This window comes from Cyprinodon tularosa, unplaced genomic scaffold, assembly GCF_016077235.1.
Source record: "Cyprinodon tularosa strain WSP-4 unplaced genomic scaffold, ASM1607723v1 ctg235, whole genome shotgun sequence".
NCBI lineage: Eukaryota > Metazoa > Chordata > Actinopteri > Cyprinodontiformes > Cyprinodontidae > Cyprinodon > Cyprinodon tularosa.
In genome coordinates, this window is record NW_024038880.1 from 898,603 (window position 1) to 919,752 (window position 21,150).

General features: G+C 43.7%; 1 protein-coding gene and 1 long non-coding RNA gene across 5 annotated transcripts in view; both read right to left on the reverse strand.

The window, feature by feature from the left end:
- ddr2l (discoidin domain receptor family, member 2, like) overlaps positions 1 to 21,150 on the reverse strand; it is a 49,691-nt gene that overhangs the window by 24,392 nt on the left and 4,149 nt on the right. The window lies entirely within an intron of this gene.
- LOC119784862 lies at positions 12,271 to 19,580 on the reverse strand. The gene is made up of 2 exons (XR_005280990.1): positions 19,113 to 19,580; positions 12,271 to 12,357 (listed from the first exon to the last, which is right to left on the reverse strand). It is a non-coding gene; the product is annotated as an uncharacterized LOC119784862 (long non-coding RNA).

Sequence of the window (21,150 nt, forward strand, 5' to 3'; positions counted from 1 at the left end):
AATCTAATCAGAGCTTCCAGATGCAGGAAACAACGACAGACGTTGAGGTTCATCACACTGCTAAGCAGAATCATCACTGGAAATCATGCGGCACGATAGGGAAGCTAGGATTTTATGAATCTCTGAAGTTTCATGATTACGGAGGCTGACTGTAAGGAGATGACGCATTCTGCTCATTCGCTATTTGTTATCTGAGAACCGAGCCAGAACTGAACCACGCCGAGCCCTACTGATGAGCTAGTACCATGTTAGCGTGGTTTGGTTGTGTTTGGTGCAGTCCAGTTCAGTTTTGCGTACCATTTACATTCAACAGTTATCTTCGTTACGGTGCTCAGACCGGATCTCGGCGCGGTTCCAAATGGGGTTCTATCACCACAGTCTTTCTTTGGCCCTTTGCAACCTAAGCTTTGCCTTTTGCACACAAACAGCTTGATGCTGAAGATCTTATAAAAAATGTGTTTAATAAAAACATTAAATTAATTCTCCGGTCATTACCAGCAGATTCAGCCCTAATTTAAAGCAGCAACCTGTATTATCTCATCAGCCTTACTAATCTATAGCATAATGACTGACTGTCGGTTGCTGGGATATGTTTCCCATTTAAAAAGCACTTCATCAAGAGACAATGAATAGATATGAAGGTAAAGTAGGAGCTACTTCTCAGCGAGAGGTTATTAACATTATTATTATTATATTATTATTATTCTATAGTGCAGCCAGCTAACAGGAAACACAGCAGAGAGGAGGGGTAAAAGAACGGCCAGAGCTTTTAAACTAAACTCAAGACAAAGGATTTTATAGAGTAGGTGTTAAAGTGACCACTTGGACTGAATAATATCCCCCTTTGTGTTTCACTAATGCAAACAAACAACGAAAAAATAAGGCGATTCTCAGGGTTGACGTCTTTTAGGTATCCCAAATAATGATGAAAAGATGATGTCTTCTGAGGGACCCCCCCAAACCAAAATACACTGTTGATGACACAAAATCAGCCAGGGAAGAAGTCAAAAGCCCAATTTACACTAACCTTTAGAAACCGTGCTGAGAACGGTCCGACCATGGCAACCGAGATAACTGTCGAGCGTAAATTGAACTCAACTGAACCGGCCCACGCCATACACAGCGAACTGCGCTAAATCTAGTACTAGTTCAACAGTAGGGCTCAGCACAGTTCATCTGTGGCTCGGTTCTCTGATAACAAAGTGCGTATTAGCAGATGGCGTCATCTGCTTTTAGAGTCCACTGACTTATTTTGCAGGTTTTCCTCTGTGTCCAGCTTTCTAATTCACAGATCTCTGCACCTGTTCACAATGCGAACTTCTTCTCAGCCTATTAACAATAAATGGCATCAATAGAGCGTGGCGCGACCTGCGATGATGCCGAGGCTGAGGCTCTCATTGAAATTTGGGCGGAGGATCCTATCCAGGCTCATAAGTTCCAGAATGGAGCCGCCATTTTTGTTAGTGTAAGTCCCGCCTCCAGAGCTGTAGTACCATGGACTGCCAATGGGAGGCAAGGAACCGTGCTAGCAGGGTGTACAGATGGCAGAGAGGAACCAAGCTTAGTCCAAACTCGGCACGGATTGGTTTCAAAGGGTTTTGTAAATGGGGCAAAAAGCTGCTGTAAGGTTTGAAAGTTCAAGATAAAAACCATTAAAAGAGGAACAATGTGAACAATGTGCTGAGAACATTTGTAAAACGTACCAGGAACAGTCAAAAACTTCCTGTAGTATTTGTAAAAGGCAAAACTGTTCAGAGGTCTCTCTGAAATGTAATAAATAAAAAACAAAGGCTAAACAGCTGAAAAATGAGTGTTCTTCACATGTCTCCGTTATTTCAATCATAAAGAATCTAAGGAATAATATTCAGTTAGGAAAAGCTAAACAAGCAGATAAAACATGATTAAAACAATAAAAGCTTCACTGCAGGGTTTAGAACAGCTGAAACTCTTCTTTTCTTTTAGCTCCCAGATGTTTCATATAAAAACAGGAACGACTTTAGCTGCTATGCTACGGCAATCATCTAAAAAAACTCTGGATACGGCTAATTAGCAGTGGCAGGGGTTGGTTGGAGCAGAGAGAAACTGTTCAGAGCTCTGCGTTTGCTGTCCTCAGAACACTTTCCAGACTCTCTTCTCCATATGTGCTTTCTTTGCTTCTTTACTCTTCCCATCTTATCTCCTTTGTCTCCTGTTTTTTTCTCCTCCCCCTCCTCTTATCCCTCCTTTCTCTCTCCTCCTCCTTCGTCAGAACAAACTGAAGCCAAAAGCCTCAACATTCCAAACATTCAACGCAACCCAGAAATCTCTCCCTGCTCCTTTCCCCGGGCTGCTCTCCGGCTCACACAAACACACAGGAATCTGCATGCTGTCTCTGCCGGTCTCCTGCTCTCTGTTACTCACAGAGATCTCTGGTTATTGGGGTGAAGGAAGACGAGGTCACCGGGGACAAAACAGCGGAGGAGAGGGAGACGCTGCCTCAAAACCTTCTAACCGTTCGATAAAGGGCCCACATACAAACCGTTTTTAGGGTCTGAAATCACAACACAAACCCTAACCCTACCTTTATTAAAATGTTTCCTTTGATTAGTCATGAAATAGACACAAGATGTTTGTTTCTTCTTATTCATAGGGACCTTCTTCACAGACATCTCTTTGACTCTTCTACAGGAACCCAATGAACTCCAAGGCCAGCTAGGAGACATACTCCCATTAGCGTGTCTTGATTTGTCCCTTGAGCCTCGTTCTGGTGGGACAAGACGCCGCCTCAATAGGGTCCCTCCAGAGGGAATCAGCTAAAAATGACCTAGCAACCTAAGTGAACTCCTCCTGAAGATGGCAGATTTCCTCAGCCTCTCTCTAAAGCTGGGTACGATTATTTTGCCCATTTTGGGCCGATTCTCCAGCCTCGTGAGACCATCCTGATCTCACGAGCTTTCAAGGTTTCACTCGCTAATCAGTCTGGAGACTCTCCGTTAAAGAAAATTTGGAGCCGTTCACCAAACGAACATCCAATTAGCGTTGGCTTTGAGGCGGGTTGAGGTGTGACGCAACGAGAAGCGCGACAGTTCAGTCTAAACAACATGGCGGCTTCAGCCGATGAAACTAGCGTTAGCGTGGCTATGGAGCAAGTTTTATTGGAATTACAGAGTATTTCTTCACTGAAAGAAGAGCAAAACACTGCTCTGGAGGCTTTTCTCACAGGAAAAGATGTTTCTGCTCTTCTCCCGACTGGTTTCGGCAAGACTAGCCTGGCTTGTGGTTGTGTTTTCGTCGTCGCTCTGTTAGTACGTCATATGCTTCGTTGATCTGATTGGTTTATTTGGCCCGTCTATCACCAACATTGGCCAATCAGCTAACCAGTATTTTCGCCCCTTCCCAAAATTACTTCAACGGAAAGTTTCCAGATGGATATGCGGAGCAAATCCATCTGGCGGAGTCAGGTTACCGATTCTCCAGTTGTGTGAGAATTTTTTGATCGGGCCGACTTTCAGCCTGATGGTGCATCATGTAGTGAACAGGGGGTAACGAGGGGCGATCAGCCTCTAACGACCGCCTCCCCATCAGGAATCATAAGGTCAGGAGAGTGGCCAAACAAGGATTCTTCTTCTTCTTCTTCGTTTCAGATGAAAACCCAGCAGCATGGCGGGGGTGCAATGAGTAAAATGGAGTTCTTTCTGTAACATTGACAGACCGTAGTAGCCACGTTTGCTCAGCCATGTCTTTGTCCAAATACAACGTTGCCTTTTTTTTTAGGGCTTTCAGCCACAAAATTGCACAACTTGCCAAGGCAGCGCGTTTCACTCTAGTGACCTTCATGTTCCTCTGCTACTGGTTTTGCTTCTGGATAGACGAGTCCAAGTAGCGCCATCTCACTGCGGAGCTAAGTCCCACCTGGTTTTTAGAAGTACAGTGTTAGCAGGTAGATCGCATCAGAGCGTCGGGTCGCAGTGTGAGGACATACATAGGGTTTCTACATGTGGGTCAGATCTCTTAGAACATCATGACACTGCCGAACTGTTTAGAAAACTTTAAATCATGTCACAGACTCTGCATCACACTGATAACATCAAACTGAAACACTGCATATTTTCACCATTTATATTAATGCTCTGAACTTCCAGATCAATGCATTTCTGCACCATTTTTATTTTTATTTTCTCTTCCACACTCTTCACATGTGATCACAGCTGCACTTTATGGAATGGAAATGTTCATTTATTCATTCTGTCTGAAAGCTGTACTGAAAGAAATTTAACTTTCTGTACACAAAATGACAATAAAAGTTGTCTAAGTTTCCATTCAACGTTCTTTATTGAATATAAAACCCGTTCCTAATACTGATTAAATGAAATAGAGCTGGTATGAATATCTGGGTGTTTTGACTGATGCCACCATTATGTTTAAACACTACGTGGAAAATCTTGTAAAATTCAAGCTGGGTTTTTATTTTTATAGAAATCTTAAGCAGCTTTAAAGTCACAGTTGAACTATAAAGATCTTTGCTTCTCCTCCATGTCTCAGGATGCTTGTCTTTATTCACCGTTGTGAATTATATTCATGGGTGGGATGTTGTGGTTTGGACGCTCCAAGGAATTCCCGTTGGTTGACTTTTATTTATAAGGCATTTCTTTGGACACTTCCGGCATAAATTACCCAGAGAAATGTTGGCTCTACCTTCGCTCACAGTATGCTGCTTCTTTCTGTCCTTTCTGTTCACTCAGATCCCTCCTGGTGGAACTTTCAATTAACCCTTTAGAGGACGCTCAGTGAAAATCCAAATATCAATCCAATAGTGTTATTGGAATCCAGGACAAGACCTTATTACCTTTGTTAGATTCCAATAATATGGATACTTTGATGGCAAAAATAAATGTCAGTGTAATAACAGGAAACGCCAACTTGCCCGAATATATATAGAAAAATGACAAAAGTGCTTCTTTAAGAAATTATTGAAAAAAACTCTGAGAGTGAAAGAAACATTTTTTTTTTGGTCCAATATAACTTTAGAGGCATTAATGCTGGTACGGGAACTTCCATTTTTTAGTTTATAAGCCTAAATATAATTGTTAACTAGGCTAATTAACTTCTTAACTTTACTTTTTAACTTTTCAATTAGCTTTTTACCTTTTTTTCTTGACTTGTTAACTTTTTCAGCTTAACTTACAGTAGGTAATATATCTTTTAAGGGCTCATCTAATTGGTCAAATGCCAAAATAAGACGTACAGTCATGTAGCAGGATCTTTGCTGAATGGCTGGTTATAGATCTAGTGCTTCTAGACCTCACTGAGGGACGGAGGGGACTCCATTTGTAATGGATATGGTTTTTTTTAAGCTGATTTAGTAACATTTACTTGTTATTTTAACTGTTACATGTTTCATTTATTGCAGCCTCTTGGAAAAGACTCCCTTAAAAAAAAGTTATTTTGTTAATCTCAATAAACTATCCTGATTAAATAGAAATAAAGCTAATTCCTAAACTCTTTTTCTGCTTAACTTTTACTCACATGTTTCTCCGGGGGAGGGGGGGTGGGGGTTTACCTTTAGGCAATACTAGGCAGTTTAGGGCCTCAAGTTCCTGGGGGCCCCATAAAACTCTATTTACATGTTTGATTAACACAACTATTCCTTATTTGTGCACATTAATTATGTTTTTGATAAAAATCCTTTGGCTAAAATATCACCAGAACGCTGATAATATTAAGTGTGTCTCAGCCCCCTCCCTCAGTGTCCACCATATTGGATCAGTCCATTTGCTGCACATGTTCAGAAAGGTCCAAACAGACAGCAGCAAACCATTTGAAAACAAACCATGCAAAGAGCAGTGTTGCCAACTTAGCGCTTTAGTCGCTATATTTAGCCACTTTTCAGACCCCTCTAGCACTTTGATTTCTAAAAAGCTCCTAGCGCCAAATCTAGAGACTTTTTTTTGCTACTGGAGACTTTGGAGACAACATCTAAAAGCAGCGAACTCTGCTCTCCAGAGCAAGTAGATTGGTAACCCCGCCTCCTGCTCTCCTCTATCTTGTCTGCTGTCATGATTCATGCAGCTATTATTTCATCCAAATGAAAAATGGAGAACAGATAAGTAGATCATGGCTTGTCTACAGTGAAAAGAAGGACTGGGTTATTTACTTTGGCCTTTTTGGAAACACAGGAAGGAGCAATCAGCTAAGTGAGCTTAGTGCTTGGAAAAAATCTTTCATTCCTTTAGAGACAGCATGAAAAGTCAGCTGAGTACAAAACATAGAGAGGAAAACAAGAAGAAAAGGGACAAGAAGAGAGGGACACAACCTAGAACAGATAATGGATGTCTATTCTATTAACATTTCTCTATCTGTAGAATGGGGCTGTTTTATGTGTTGTTTTCTCCCCTGCCTGTCTTTGCCTAGGGCCCTAAATTTCCTAAATCTGCCTGTGTGTTTCTCCTGCGCTCTGTTAACAAATCATTTCCATAAAAACCTCCATCTGAACATTTTGTGAAGCAGAAAGCAGATTTCTGACACTGATTCCTTAACCAGCGAAAGACAAAGACCAATGTTAGTTTAACCTTCCCTGAAGGAAACACCCCACACGGGGAATTAGCGTCTTTAAATGAACACAAAGTAGATCTGACACTGAAACCCGCAAAGTTTTTGTTTTTTTCCTCCCAAATTTATCAACATTTGGAAACAGAACGCCACAGGAAAGGATCACCGAGTGCATCAATCATAACATATTTATGTATTTGAGTCTCGTTTTAGCCATACTGGATACACTGGAAACAATGGACATCTAGATAAGTCAGGTTTTCTTAAAATAGGTGCATTTGTTCTTGGATTGAGGAGGTAAAAGAGACATTTTGCCAATGAAAAAAGAATATTTACATTTAAAATAAGAAAACACAATTACATTGTCTCTTTTCAAGGGCATTTTTTTCTAATTATCTTATTAAACGAGTATCTCATTTACCTACTTAAATTAAGGGTAAATACACTTTAAGACATCTTTACTTATTTCTAGATCTTTTTTCCAGTGTAAAAAACCAACAAACAACAACATAAGAGGTTTATGATAATTAACAGGCAGAGATAAAGAAAACCTCAGCGAGCATAAAAACAGAACTGGACCAGGAGGACAGGGAGACGGGAATGCTGACAATAAAACCCTGTTTAAAAAGCACTGGATTTATATTTACTGCTGGTTTTTAAATGTTTCTGCTGAGTTTATCCGTCGTTGCAGGAGAGTTTAGGTCATAAAGGAACAAGATCTTCTGATCCTCCAACTGAACATCCTCCTCCTGATGCTCTGTTTGTTAACATGCCGCCGTGTTTCTGGCCGATTATGCAACACGGAGTTTGTTCCAGATGTGCTGAACGCACCACGCTGTCAGAAGGGAAGGAATTCCAGCTGTTATCCACAGAAACAGCCAAGCGGCTGAAGAAAACTTCCTTAGTTAGACACAAACAGGTTCTCTTATCAAAGCTGCACTAAAATGAGGCTAAATTCAGATGTTTGCTCATTTTGAAACCATTCTTCTTCACTTTGCTTGTCAATATTGCCCTGCCCTTAGGGAGATTTTTTAACACAAGGATTAAAAACAAAAACACTAAATATTTATACTAGGTGTCCTCATATTGTTATGAATCCTGCAGAATGTTTCCCCTGCAGAGCCTTGTTTCTTCTGTGGGATCATCCAGAAATAAAACAGCGCCTGTGTTTCTGTCGGTGAAAGACTCCCCCCTGATCAGCAGGTCATGTCTTCGTCCTGCTTTGTCAGAAGCCAGATGTTTGCTTCGTTTCACTGTCCTCCAGCCTCTGCTGGTTCTTCTCCCCAGTCACTGGTCCGGTTTCAGCTTTGGCAGCGTTCTCCGAGTCAAACCGCATCAGCAGAACGTCAGCGGGCAGAACGTGTAACTTTAGAGGAGGCGACGAGCCTTGAAGCGGAGAAGAGCCACGGAGGGTTTAAAAACAGAGCTGCAGGAATGTGGGGAATGTGCAGCGCGCCTGATTTAACATGCAGGGCTTCCAACCGACGGCAAGGTGAATCAGAGCCACCTGGGAACGTGAGCGTGGAGACCGCTGGGACCGGGCAGAAGAACCAGGAGAGAGGAAAGTCCAGAAGAAACCTAAAGCTGCACTGAGCTGAACATGCAGTGAACTCCTCTAGTCTGCACTGCTTCCATTAATGATAAAATGATGCAAAGGATGGGAACAGAGTCACAGAAAACTGATAGAATGAGTTTTTAACTCACAGCTTTTGGACTGTGGAGGGAAGTCAGCATCTTCCAGGATTAAGATTAGAACTTTTACTTACTGTAGTACTACAATCCTCACTGTCATCAGAACCTTAAGGTTCTGATATCCAGATCTTTTTCTCTTAAAAAAAAAGGATTTCCAGGGTCTGCTGAGTCTTTATGTATTGGAGACATTAAACCTTGATGCCTCTGACTCGCTAGATGTTACCAAATAATGAGCTTGGAGCAAATAAAGACCCGCCTCACCTAGACCAGACTGCAGACCCGACTACGGGCCGTTGGCTCTAAGTGTAAAATGTTCCTCTGCAGCACTTGTGATTTTGTAAAAACAGATTTTAACCAGCCATTTCTATCGTCATTCCACTGTCACAAGTACAGCGCAACAAAATTCTCTCTCTGCATTTAACCCATCCTCTTGGGGAGCAGTGGGCTGCCATGTGCGGCGCCCAGGGAGCAGTGTGGGGTTGAGGGGCCTGCTCAGAGAGCCAGAGTGGCAGTCTGTGGAAGTGAGTTTCGAACTCACAACCTAAGGGTTGTGAGTCCAAGGCCTATGCCCTAACCACTAGGCCACCACTGCTGCGGTTGCTCATCATCATTCTTCAAATCATTTCTCTAACATCAGCAGGACTTAACTGGACCTCAGTCTTCATTCTTCCTTGTTTTACAACAGATCTGTGGCAAAAGGCTCCAGTATGCAGATCCACACTGGGGTGGGTAGAGGGGGGCGGGGTCACTCTCTAGCCTCTCCTTCACCTGAGGAAGCTCTTTAGATGAAAAATAGAACATCTTCAATTGAGCTATGCTGCTATAGGCTTAGACTGCTGGAGGACATAGGGACCCCTTTTTCATCATTCTGCTTCATTCTATCTCTATTCTCCCACTCTGCAGAATCTGTTAGTTCAATCTCTGACGTTCTGCTCTCTCTGCTTTTTCTCATAGTAGCTTCATCTGGTCTGTTCCTGTTTGGCTGTGACTCCATCCTGGAGAGAAATATCAGCTGTGCTGCTGCCATCAACACCCTTGTTTCTAGATGTTGGAGCTTGGCCTGTTTTCCAGTGTAGTCCTGTTTCTCTGACTGTGACTAACTGGATGTGCTCTCTTCATCCTCTGACATGGGAGCTGGCTCGGAGCTCGTCTGCCTGGCTGTGTGTTTCCTGGACGGGGCCGCCTGTGGAGCTGGTTGACAGTTGCCTTTTGTATCTATGCTTCTTTTTCTATGCCTGCTTCTGTCTCCTTGAACCCCAGTGGGCCTCAGCAGATGGCCGCTCACACTGAGCCTGGTTCTGCTGGAGGTTTCTTCCTGTTCAAAGGGAGTTTTTCCTCTCCACTGTCGCTACAAGCATGCTTAAGGGCTGGTTATCCTCCCGCAGCAGTGTGTTGCAGTTAGCTTGATGCAGATATCTTTGGTTTCTGCCCAATTTTGAAGCATGGTCTGCGCTATGTTATTTCACTCCACAATGCCAGAGGGCCAATCAGGAACTAGCTGTGGGTCTAGATACGGCCGAGGCGGTGAGGAAGTGGGAGCAAGTTTGTGCGACAATGTAGGGACATGAGGGCCAAAAATAAGCGGGGATCCAGGTGGAAAAAGGGTCCCAGCGTTCTCACGCACCTCGCTCTGCTAGCTGCTCCATCTTCAAGACATGTTTTTTGCAATGGTGGTCATACAAACAAAACAAGCCCGTAAGGTAGCAAACAGGAAATATGCATAGTGTAGAGCAGATGTAGATTTGACCAATCAGCAGCGCTTCAGAAACCGACGACTCCTCCATAAAAACCAGCTGATGCAGAATAAGGTTTGTTTATTAGCTGGAAGGAAAAGTCCTGCAGTGTTGAGGATGAGTCACAGTTTGCCATCAGAAGCAGTCAATGTCCAACAAGCAGAGCTTAAACCATCAAAGAGGTTTTTAACCCTGATGCTAAACTTTACTGTTAGACAGCAGACGGCTCAACTTTAACAGCTTCTGCAGAACAAACTGGACAAGAAGAATAAGGACAGAACCTTCAGCCAAATACAGGAGTCCCCAGAAAATGTTGGTTTGAATAGAGGAGACAAGACAACCTCTGAGACTCACAGAGCAGGAGAGATTTTCTCCCAGAAAGCTGTTAGAAGATCATTTTGGACCATCGGCCCCATCAGAGAAATCTAAACCGGCAGACATCTTCCCTCCTCATTCAGATGCAGAACATCTGCATCAGACTAAATAAAACCGCCTTCTTCCACATCTGTCTCCCATCACAGGAAGCTGGTGACGGGTCGACCCGGTTCTGCTGGGATCCAGGGTGGGGATGCCACAAAAATGAAAGCATTTGTAAAAGAATGGGAAAACAACAGAAGTATGGTTTTAAAAAATAAATATTCATAAGAAATAACATCTGAGTTTCAGAATAAATGCAAATCATTTAAAATGTTGAAAATAAGCTCTTTTCAGATGTATTTTTCCAAATCTCTTTGTACCTGGAGTTACAGCTTTAAAGCGTGAAGGCGATCTGAGGGAACTCGCTGCTCTTCACTCCAAAGATCCTCCATGTTTCCTCACCTCCAGCCTCAGTGACTCTCTGCAGGAACTCATCCTCCAGCTGCTCCTCAGCGTTCAACAGTCAGGCTGAAGTTCAACAAATTAATAACCCATAAAAGATGTGAGGTTTGGGTCAGCGTGTAATCTCTCTAACGGCTCCATTTTTGGATAAATTCCTTCAGACACATGGCTGCAGGGTTAGTTTAGGTTAGATCTGGACCTGATAGATAGAGCAGGAGGAATCCAAAGATCTTTTATTAGAAATCCAAACTCTTTGTCTTCCACAGACGATCCGAGGTCGTCCTTCAGCCATTAAAACAAGCTCCTTTTATGCCAGGGGTTGGCAACCCAAACTGCTCAAAGAGCCATATTGGACCAAAAAAAACAAAAAATAAATCTGTCTAGAGCTGCAAAAATGTAAAAGTCTCATACATGCCTCGTACATATATTATCTCACTATAGAAATTGACTATGTGGGCTTAAATATATAATAAGCATTCACGATTAAATCTTTATCATCGAGCAAATGTCACATAGCAGCATGAGGTGAGGGAGGAGCAGTGAACGCTCCCATCACGCGCTGCTTCACCGAGCGACGCTTAACCGCCCTTCACCGCGCGGTTTAAGGTTTGTTGCATTGATGAAAATATAGAAACACGATAAAAGAATCTTTCTATGGAGGACGTGTTTCTGTTGGGAGGAGTTGATTGAGTCATGAGGAACCAAGCAGGAACTGACATCCATCCGAGCAGAGCTCTCTAACCCTGAAATCCCCCATCCCATCGTTCCTTGGTGGGATTTATAGTTTTAGGATTTGGGGAAAAAATGGAAGAAGGTTTCCATCCCTGCATCAGAGCTCTACCTCTTTGATCTGTGGACGGTTTTCCATCCTTGCAACAAAACTAGCAGCAGTAGTGGAGTTTGGAGATGTAATCCACTTCTTAAATCTACATTTGATCTCCTCTAATTTATCCAGAAGTTCTGCAATCACCATTTTTCTCTCCCTCCCAGCTTGGTGGTCGGCTGCATATTTAGCCTTCCCTGGAAATGCCTTTCCAAATTTTTATTTTTAGCCAACCTCTCATTACCAAGTAAAAATGCAAGCAATCGTTCCGCATTGATAAGTAAAGAAAATGATTGGGTCCATCCTTTGAATCCTCTTTTCTTATCAGCTATCTTCCTTTTTTCCCCTTTGGGATCCATGGAGACACTCCTGCAGCATGGTACTGCGCAGCTCTGGCTGCAAGTTATGACCACTGATCTCTATGGCTATGACGCAAATTATTGTTTAAATGTATTTATTATACAAATGTTTACAGCATTGGAAAACATAATTATTTTTCGTTTGACCTCCTGCACACCATATTAAAACAAAAGAGAAAAAAAAAACTAGATTTTCAGAAATTTTTGAAAAAGCTCCAGGAAGCCGCAAGGGGAACGCTAAAGAGCCGCATGCGGCTCCGGAACCGCGGGTTGCCGATGTAACGGTTGGAAAAAGGAAGTCAGATCCACCTCGAGATCAGGATTCAGGATAACTTTATTCCTGTTCAAAACAAGAACATTTTAAACACAGCAGCTCCTGGGTTCTGGATTCTCCACAAACACCCTCTCCCCAGCGCAGCTAGGCGCGAACTGAGGAGGGCAGCGGGAACACACAGCATATAACGCAAAATCAGGAAGTAAGAAAATAAAAGCTTCCCCACCAAAATAAAATACAATTAAAAACAAAGGAAAACAAATATTCATAGATGAGGATGACTTTTTTACAAACTAGGGACAAAAATGAAAGCAAGATAAAACAGAAATAATATATAAAACTATATATTATTTTATTAAATGAACATATTATTTTATAAATAATATGACAGACATGTCAATTCAAATAAAATTAGTTTTGAGAAGGTTCATCAAGAAAAATAAAATAAATTAATAAAATTAACTCTGCTACATACTCCCCCCTGAACTTCTCAAAACCGTCCCAACATTAATCAAGACTGGACACAGAATAACATTCTTGCCATCTGACAGACAACGACCACACACACTTGAGCGACATTCAAGGTCTTCCTCTAGGAAAGGAAAAGCAACATTGGAAAGTTGGCCAGACTCAACAATGCCTGCTTGCTAAAAGATTGTGCCGTAAACACAATCTCACAGTTAGTGGCTGTTACTCTCCCATACAGTTTAGCTAATGGGCGTTGACTTATTTACAGAGGTGTAATACTACCATACTCTATTCACAAACAAAAGTTGTCTACTCCTACAAAAATAAACTCCTTGTAAATCCATGGACTGCATTACGTGTCTGTGTGTTCCTTTGTGCCATGTGTTGTATCAGTCTGTTAACTGGTTTGATTATCCTGCCAGCCCTGGATCTGACAAGGCTTACAGCACCAGTTGTTGGAGTTGTTGGCCTACCAGGACTTATAACAACTGCTTCTTCGTCAGTTCCTGGCTGGTTATGCGGCGAGTCTGGACATTTAGCCGAGTCGCTTCCGATCTCTCCAAGACTCTCAGCATCGCTTGCTCCTGATTGAAGATTCCTGACACAACTTTCAGCATCCTGGAGGTCTTCAGGGTTTGAGGTGGTATTTGCCACCCAATCAGCAGTGCGGTCCAATCCATTACTCTCTGAATACACAAGTGAGACATCCTGGTCACCACCGTTAACAGTACTTGGATCTGGGGTGATGTCAGAGGAAAACACTGACTCTTGCTCTTTGTCCAACTCCAGTGGCAGGAAGTTTGCTGCCAGAAGTAAGTTGCGATGGACTACTTTCTCTTGTCCAGTTGCTGCGTCTTTGATGCGGTAAGTATGGCATCTGGGATCATGAGACACAACAATGTAGATGTTAGAGGACCACTTGTCTGCAAGCTTCCTACGGCCACGTTCCCCTTTATTAGCCAAGAGTACTTGATCCCCGTCAACTATGTCCGTGCCCCTTGTTTTTAGGTTGTACAACTGGGCCTGATGTTGCTGGCTGGAGTAGGCATTAGCCTGAGCAGCAGCTAAAGCCTCTTTAAGGTCCTCTCTGACTCTTCTTGTGTAGCTGTGGTAATCCGTGACTTCATTATCCCTTTCCACATTGTGAAACATGACATCGACTGGGAGGCGAGGAATCCGACCAAACATCAAATAGAAAGGCGCATAACCAGTTGACTCATGGACAGTACAATTGTAAGCAAAAGTCAATGTCTGCAACATCTGTGGCCACATGCACTTGTCGCGGGGTGGCAAGGCTCTGATCATATTACCAAGGGTTCTGTTAAACCTCTCGGTCTGGCCGTTGCCCATCGGATGATACGGGGTGGTTCTCGACTTCTTTACCCCTGCCACTTGCAGCAATTCTTGGATCAACTGACTCTCGAAATTTGCCCCCTGATCCGAATGGATTCTTTGAGGGAAACCATAAATACAAAAGTATCTGTCCCATAGCTTGCGAGCCACTTGTTTGGCGGTTTGGTCTGGGCACTGAAAAGCATGGGCCATCTTAGTAAAATGGTCGGTTACCACCAACACATCAACAGTTCGACCCCTTGCATCTTCTGCAGACCAGAAGTCGAGGCACACTAACTCCAGAGGGCTTGTAGTTTTTATGCTCTCTAGGGGGGCTCGACCCTCGGGTTCAGGAGTTTTGCTCACAACACAACGTTTGCAGCATTTGACATATTCACGAACACTGTGCTCCATACCGAGCCAAAAGAATCGTTGCCTGGTCAGGTGCAATGTCCGGTGTTGGCCTTGATGTCCAGCCTCATTGTGAACGCCATGAAGTGCTTGGTCTATCAGAGACGAGGGAGTTACAAACTGGTATCTTTTCTTGCCAGTACTTAGATCTTTACACACTCTATATAGAATGTTGTCCAGCATCTTTAGTTTCTCCCACTGTTTCAAGAGCTTCAAAGCTCTGGGCAGCAAGCCAGATTTTTCTCTCCTGGATGGCCGCCTGCCTCGCATGACGAACGGGATGACCTGCGATAATACTGGGTCATTTTGTTGTGCCTCCTGGAGGGCCTGAAGGGAGAGCATAGGTAGAGGCACCGAACCAGTCGGCACTAGCCCCTCTACGTCTTGAGCCAGCCAAGTCAACACCCTCTGCTCGTGACTGAGGTCCCACTTTGCATGTCCCAGCAGAACTGCAGATACCTCTTCTTCACTCAGCGACTGATGTTCTGGGCGTTGAAGAGACTGGAGGTATTCATCCCCTTAAAGGTCGGTACCGACCCGAAAGACCTCCTGGACTGCATCTCGCCTTACTTGTTGTGATTCCTCCAATAAAGCTTCATAGGACTCAGTCACCAGCCTTTGGGAGACTTTGTTCTTGATGAATGGTTGTCTGCTCAAAGCGTCAGCAACCACATTTTTACTTCCAGGTATGTATTTGATGCTGAAGCTGTAAGGGGACAACTTTGCCACCCATCTTTGCTCACATGCGTCCAGTTTAGGTTTAGTGAGGATATACGTTAAAGGGTTGTTATCCGTCCAAACGGTGAATGTGTGTCCTTTGAGCCAATGACTGAACTTATCGCAAACCGACCATTTGAGTGCAAGAAACTCTAATCGATGGGCAGGGTATTTGCTCTGAGCACGGGTCAGTGCTTTACTAGCAAAAGCGACTGGTCGGGCTTTGCTCTCCCCTTCTTGAACCTGGGATAATACAGCCCCGAGTCCATCAGTGGAGGCATCAGTTGAGAGGATGAACGGTTTGTTAAAATCAGGATGTGCAAGGACAACAGATTTCGAAAGTGCAGACTTCAGCAGCTCGAATGAGTTTTCCTGTTCCTGCTTCCAGTCACTTGCATGCAGTTTTTTGAATGAAGCGACACCACGTGGGTTGCCTTTCCTCCCTTTCGGGGCAGCTGTAAGAGCAAACAGGGGTTTGGCTAGCTTGGAACAATCCTGAATGAACTGCTGATAGTACATTACCATGCCCAAGAATGATTTGACTTTCCTTTGAGAGGGTGTCACCCCGTCCTCCATCATAAGGTCCGCAACCGTCATTGATGTTATAGCCCTAACCTTGTCTGGATCGGTCGAGACACCATTACTGTCCACAATGTGTCCGAGGAACTTTACGCTCCTTCTAAGAAACTGACATTTTTTAGGGGCTAACTTTAGCCCATGGTCTCTCAGTCTGCTGAAGACCATTTCCAACCTTCTCAGGGCCTCAGCCTCATTGGATACATAGACTAGCACATCATCCAAGTAGCAAAGAAGAGTCAGGAAATTTTGATCTCCAAATATACTCATCATTAATCGCATAAAGCTGGCTGGGCTATTGCACAATCCCTGGGGAAGACGGTTGAACTCATAAAGCCCCATGGGTGTTGTGAAAGCCGTCAACTTCCTGTCCTCTTCTGCCACAGCAATATTGTAGAAGCCGGAGGTGAGATCCATAGCACTGAATATAGTGTTGCCACCCAAGGCTGCGAGACAGTCTGCTTGATGTGGCAAAGGATGGGCGTCCTTTATTGTGCGAGCATTTAACCATCGATAATCTACACAGATCCTAAGGTCCCCATTCTTTTTCCACACAAGGACCAGCGGTGATGCCCATTCACTCTTCGACTTGCTGATTATCTCGAGTTCTTCCATCTCTGAGAGCACCTGTCTGAGTTTATGGTAATGCCCCGGGGGCACACGGCGGTATGGGAGCCTGAAGGGTCGGGAGTCAGACAGATGGATCCTGTGAACAACATCCTTTGCTGATCCGCAGTCAAGCTTGGTTTTTGAGAATACAGCCTCATACTTTCGGACGAGTTGTAACAGCTGGCCCTTCCAATAGTCTGACACCTCACAGGATTTAATGTCCAAACTCTCAAGTCCAAGTTTGACTAAGGACTCTTGATAGTCCGATGAGTGAAAGTCTTTTGCGTCATCAGTCAGTTCACTGTGCATTGCCTGGTTTTTTACCTCAATTGAGTTAGCTTCAGTCAGCTCAGAGGTTTCATCCAGATCCTCCACAGCAATGCAAACCGACACCTGTGCCACCTTTGTATTGCGTCTCAGGGTTACTGGCTGACTTGAAGTATTTAGGACTCTGACTGGAACCAATCTCTCACCGTTCATAGTGGCAATGGATCTACAAACCATTATGTCATTCTTATGGGTCATTGCTTTGGCTGGTTCTATCAAGACTGCACTGCCTTCAGAACAGGATGAGGCTGCCGGCAACTTGCTCCAGACTAAATGTTCCTGCCTGGGCAGAAGAGTAACAGCCTGCATTAACTTGGCTGTCCCAATAATATCAGGGATAGTTTCTCCATTCCATCTGTTAATGCCGGACAGCATGCTGAGGAATTGCATTACTTCAGGTGCTTCTTCTGAATCAGGCTTACTCAGAACCTGCCAGAACTGTTTAGATTGTTTAAACTGCTTAAGGAGGTATTTGATAACATTTGTTCCTAGAATAATTTCATCTTGCTGCCCAGGAACAACCAGTGCAGGGACCCTGAAGGTGCAGCCATACACTTTCATCTTTAGGTCATAAATGCATTTTGGCTTAACTTTCATCCCACCACAGCCAACAAGCGTAATGTCAGAGCAAACATCTCTTGACATGGAGACTGAATCTGAACAAATTAACATCTGTTCAGCTCCCTCACTGATAGTACATGTCATTGAACCAGTGTCAAGCAGGGCTTTCAATGACACTTCATCCTCCACCACAGCATCTGTATAGAACAGACTGTCAACTTTGTCAAGCCTATTTATATTCTGGAATAGAACAGTGGTGTTAGACGGGAAGGATTTTACACACTCAGAATATACGGTCTGTACATCATCTTCAAGTTTGAGGGTTTTGTCACTCCCACTCAAACTATCCCCTCCCTCATGTGAGTGTTTTAGTTTCCCTGATGTTGTGAAGTATTGCCTGGTCGATTTGAAGATCCCTTGGGACAGTCCTTTCTTTGATGCCCAATCTCTAAACATTCCAGACATCTTTTCTCCCTCATACAATGTGTACGTGTGGAATGTGAGGTCTGTTTGCAGACCCTGCAGGGGGAACCATGGTTGAATGGAACAGTCTCTGGTCGGACAACAGAAGGACTAGGCTGGCTTGTACGCTCTAGTACTCTTTCTAGCATGCTAAGTACTCTCTCCAACGCATTTGACTCTGAAACAACAGCTGTACTTGGTTTAACAGGGTCAGAGAGCTTGGCTGTGTTTACATTGGTGTACTCTGCGTTATTTTCTAGGGGTTCACTGGCCATTGCAGCAGCAGCGACACGAAGAGCATGTGTATTGGGCAGGGTTGCGGTTGGTTTTTTAGCTTGGTACTCCCTCTGATGCTCATCAATAGCTTCCTGCACATCAGCTAGGGACCATTTACTTGTGGGCTTGCATTTAAAGACACTAGCAAGGTTGGGGTCTGGGCAGTTTCTGACAAACATCATGGCAATTTCTGAGTCCATGTTGTCCATTTTACCCCCTGGGACTTTAGATGCCTGTCTGCCACTTCTGCAGCAGTGTTTAATCTGATCCAATAGTCAACAGGCGGTTCCTTAGCTTTCGGCTGGGTGGCGTAGAAATCGGCCAAAGGTAGACACGAGCCAGGAGTATCACTGAAGTAGCGCCTCAGAATATTATATATCGTCTCTGGTGCTACTGGAGTGTTGCCGGTTGAGCTACTCTTCAGGCCCACTTTGACAATACTTTTAGCTTTGCCACAGAGATGATTTAAAACTTCCTCTGCTTGTTCACAAGGTGGGAGGTCTCGTTTCTGTAAGTACACTTCAGCTGTGTCTATCCACTCATGAATGGAGTACTTGTCTGTGCCATCACCACGAAACATGGGTGGATCCTTAATATCAGGTCTGACTATCAGACTTATTTTGGAAGTGTCAGCAGTTGCTGAGAATGATTCAGCTCTAGATGATTTATTGGGAGGAGCCTGTGAGCTAAGAGCTGGCTGGCAGGCTAGGAGCCGGCTCGCTATGGATTCACCAATTTGACTTCCTAATTCTCCAATAAGTTCACGTAACTGATGTGTAGTGGTGTGCTCACTGGAATCAATGGGTGTCGAATACAATGGTTCATGTCTGTCTCTACCATCATCCGATGCAAACTGCATTTTAGAGGTAGCTCCTGGAGTGTCATTAACAAAGGTTTTCTCTAGGCTAAGTAAACCCCTCCCTCTTCCAGCAGGGGATGAAAATAAATATGTTTGTTTATTTCCCTCTGCCATAGTATATAAAACAAAACACAGAAAACAATCTTACTATAAAAACGTCCCTTAACAAAAAGTAAATATACAGGAGACAGTAGATACTTCTTTTTCTTTCTGCTCAGAAACAATTATGTACAGTTGCAGAATAGCAACCAACATGGAACCTGACAGAACCCACTAGTCCACTAACTTGAACATTCGACGTTCCAAGCACACGGCAGAACCTCGGTGATCGGCAGCGGCTGATCTAAGCATCCGGGTCACGGCACCAGATGTAACGGTTGGAAAAAGGAAGTCAGATCCACCTCGAGATCAGGATTCAGGATAACTTTATTCCTGTTCAAAACAAGAAAATTTTAAACACAGCAGCTCCTGGGTTCTGGATTCTCCACAAACACCCTCTCCCCAGCGCAGCTAGGCGCGAACTGAGGAGGGCAGCGGGAACACACAGCATATAACGCAAAATCAGGAAGTAAGAAAATAAAAGCTTCCCCACCAAAATAAAATACAATTAAAAACAAAGGAAAACAAATATTCATAGATGAGGATGACTTTTTTACAAACTAGGGACAAAAATGAAAGCAAGATAAAACAGAAATAATATATAAAACTATATATTATTTTATTAAATGAACATATTATTTTATAAATAATATGACAGACATGTCAATTCAAATAAAATGAGTCTTGAGAAGGTTCATCAAGAAAAATAAAATAAATTAATAAAATTAACTCTGCTACACCGACCCCTGACTTTTACAGTCATTATACAGCAAATGTTCTGACCAAACTAAAGCTGGTCAGAATGATTTTTTTGCCCTTTTCGGGCTGATTCCCCAGTCGTGCAAGAATTTTTTCGATTGGGCCGAGATTCCGCCGCATCGAGCGTCCTGCGTCGTGTAGTATACTGAGGGTAACAAGGGGCGATCAGCTGCTCGCAACCACCAACCGACCAGGAAACAGGGGTCGGAAGAAAATCAAACATGTTTGAAATTCAGTCCTTCATCATAAGGTAGTCATGGACACATCCTGCTGCTTACCAGAACCTAGCGCACTGCGCATGTGCAAACAAAGGAGTTCTTTTTCTTCTTCTTCTTCCAGATTTACCAGTCCGACCAGCGCCATCTCTCGACGCTGACTCAGATGTGTGGTTTTAGGATGTACAGTGTGAGCAGGTAGATCGCATCACAACATACATCGTGATCTGTGAAGTTTTAAACCCTGCGGATTCGTCGTACATTTTGAACCGTAGCTGCGTGCAACGATTGAAAATATCGTACAGTTTACGATCGGCTTAACATTCATGAGAATAAAGTTGACCTACGAGTCGCGATGTTTGATGCAAAAGAAAAAATACTCCAAAGTCTGGAGACAGGAAAAAACCTGCTGGTTCCCAGGTTGTCTTCGGAAACTGTGTTCAATTTCAGACTTTAGGAGGTTTATTTGTAGAGGGTGTCAGAGTCTGAACAAAGGAAAGGTGGATGGTGTTACTGTGACAACAGCAGCAGTTGATCAAACCAACCAATCATCTTCTTTCTTCAAAAAACGATAGTTTGAAAGAAAAAGAGGCCAAATGGGGAGGACAGGAGGACATGTCTCTTACGTTAGACAGATGTTTGGGTCACCAGTTGACTCTATCCACACGCCGCCTTAAAGGCCTGATCCTTGAGAAAGTGGGTTTCCTGTCCTACCATTACAAACCGAAACATCAGGGGTTCCTTCACTCTATGATGCTGTGGGCCCATGGACCTCGCTAGAGGCCTCCAACGCAGCAGCCATATTGATCATGTTCATAGGAAGGATGGGACGGAACCTTCTGAGCTGATTGGGGAAAGCAACACCTAAAGCCCGCCCACCAAACTTTGGCTTTAGCCAATCACAGAAATAAATGAAGTGGCAGCGGATGCCATGAGAAACCACAATTACATCCACTTCATCCTCTTGCTGCTATTCTATCAAAGGCAAATCGATGTGTTAGCAGCAGCTACATGTGCCTCCTCCTCTGCCGCCATGTTAATTATTGGCTCAACTGCTTTTGTCACAGCTGTATGTCCCGCCTCAACCAAAAAACATCAACGTTATTGGCAGACCTGTTTTAGGTCGGTCTCAAATGGTTAAATCGAAGCAAGATGGATTCTCGTGTCTTTGTGAACACACAATACCAGAAGAATTCAGCTCGTATCCAAGCTTTCATGGCCTCATAAACGTTCATTAACACCAAATCTCTA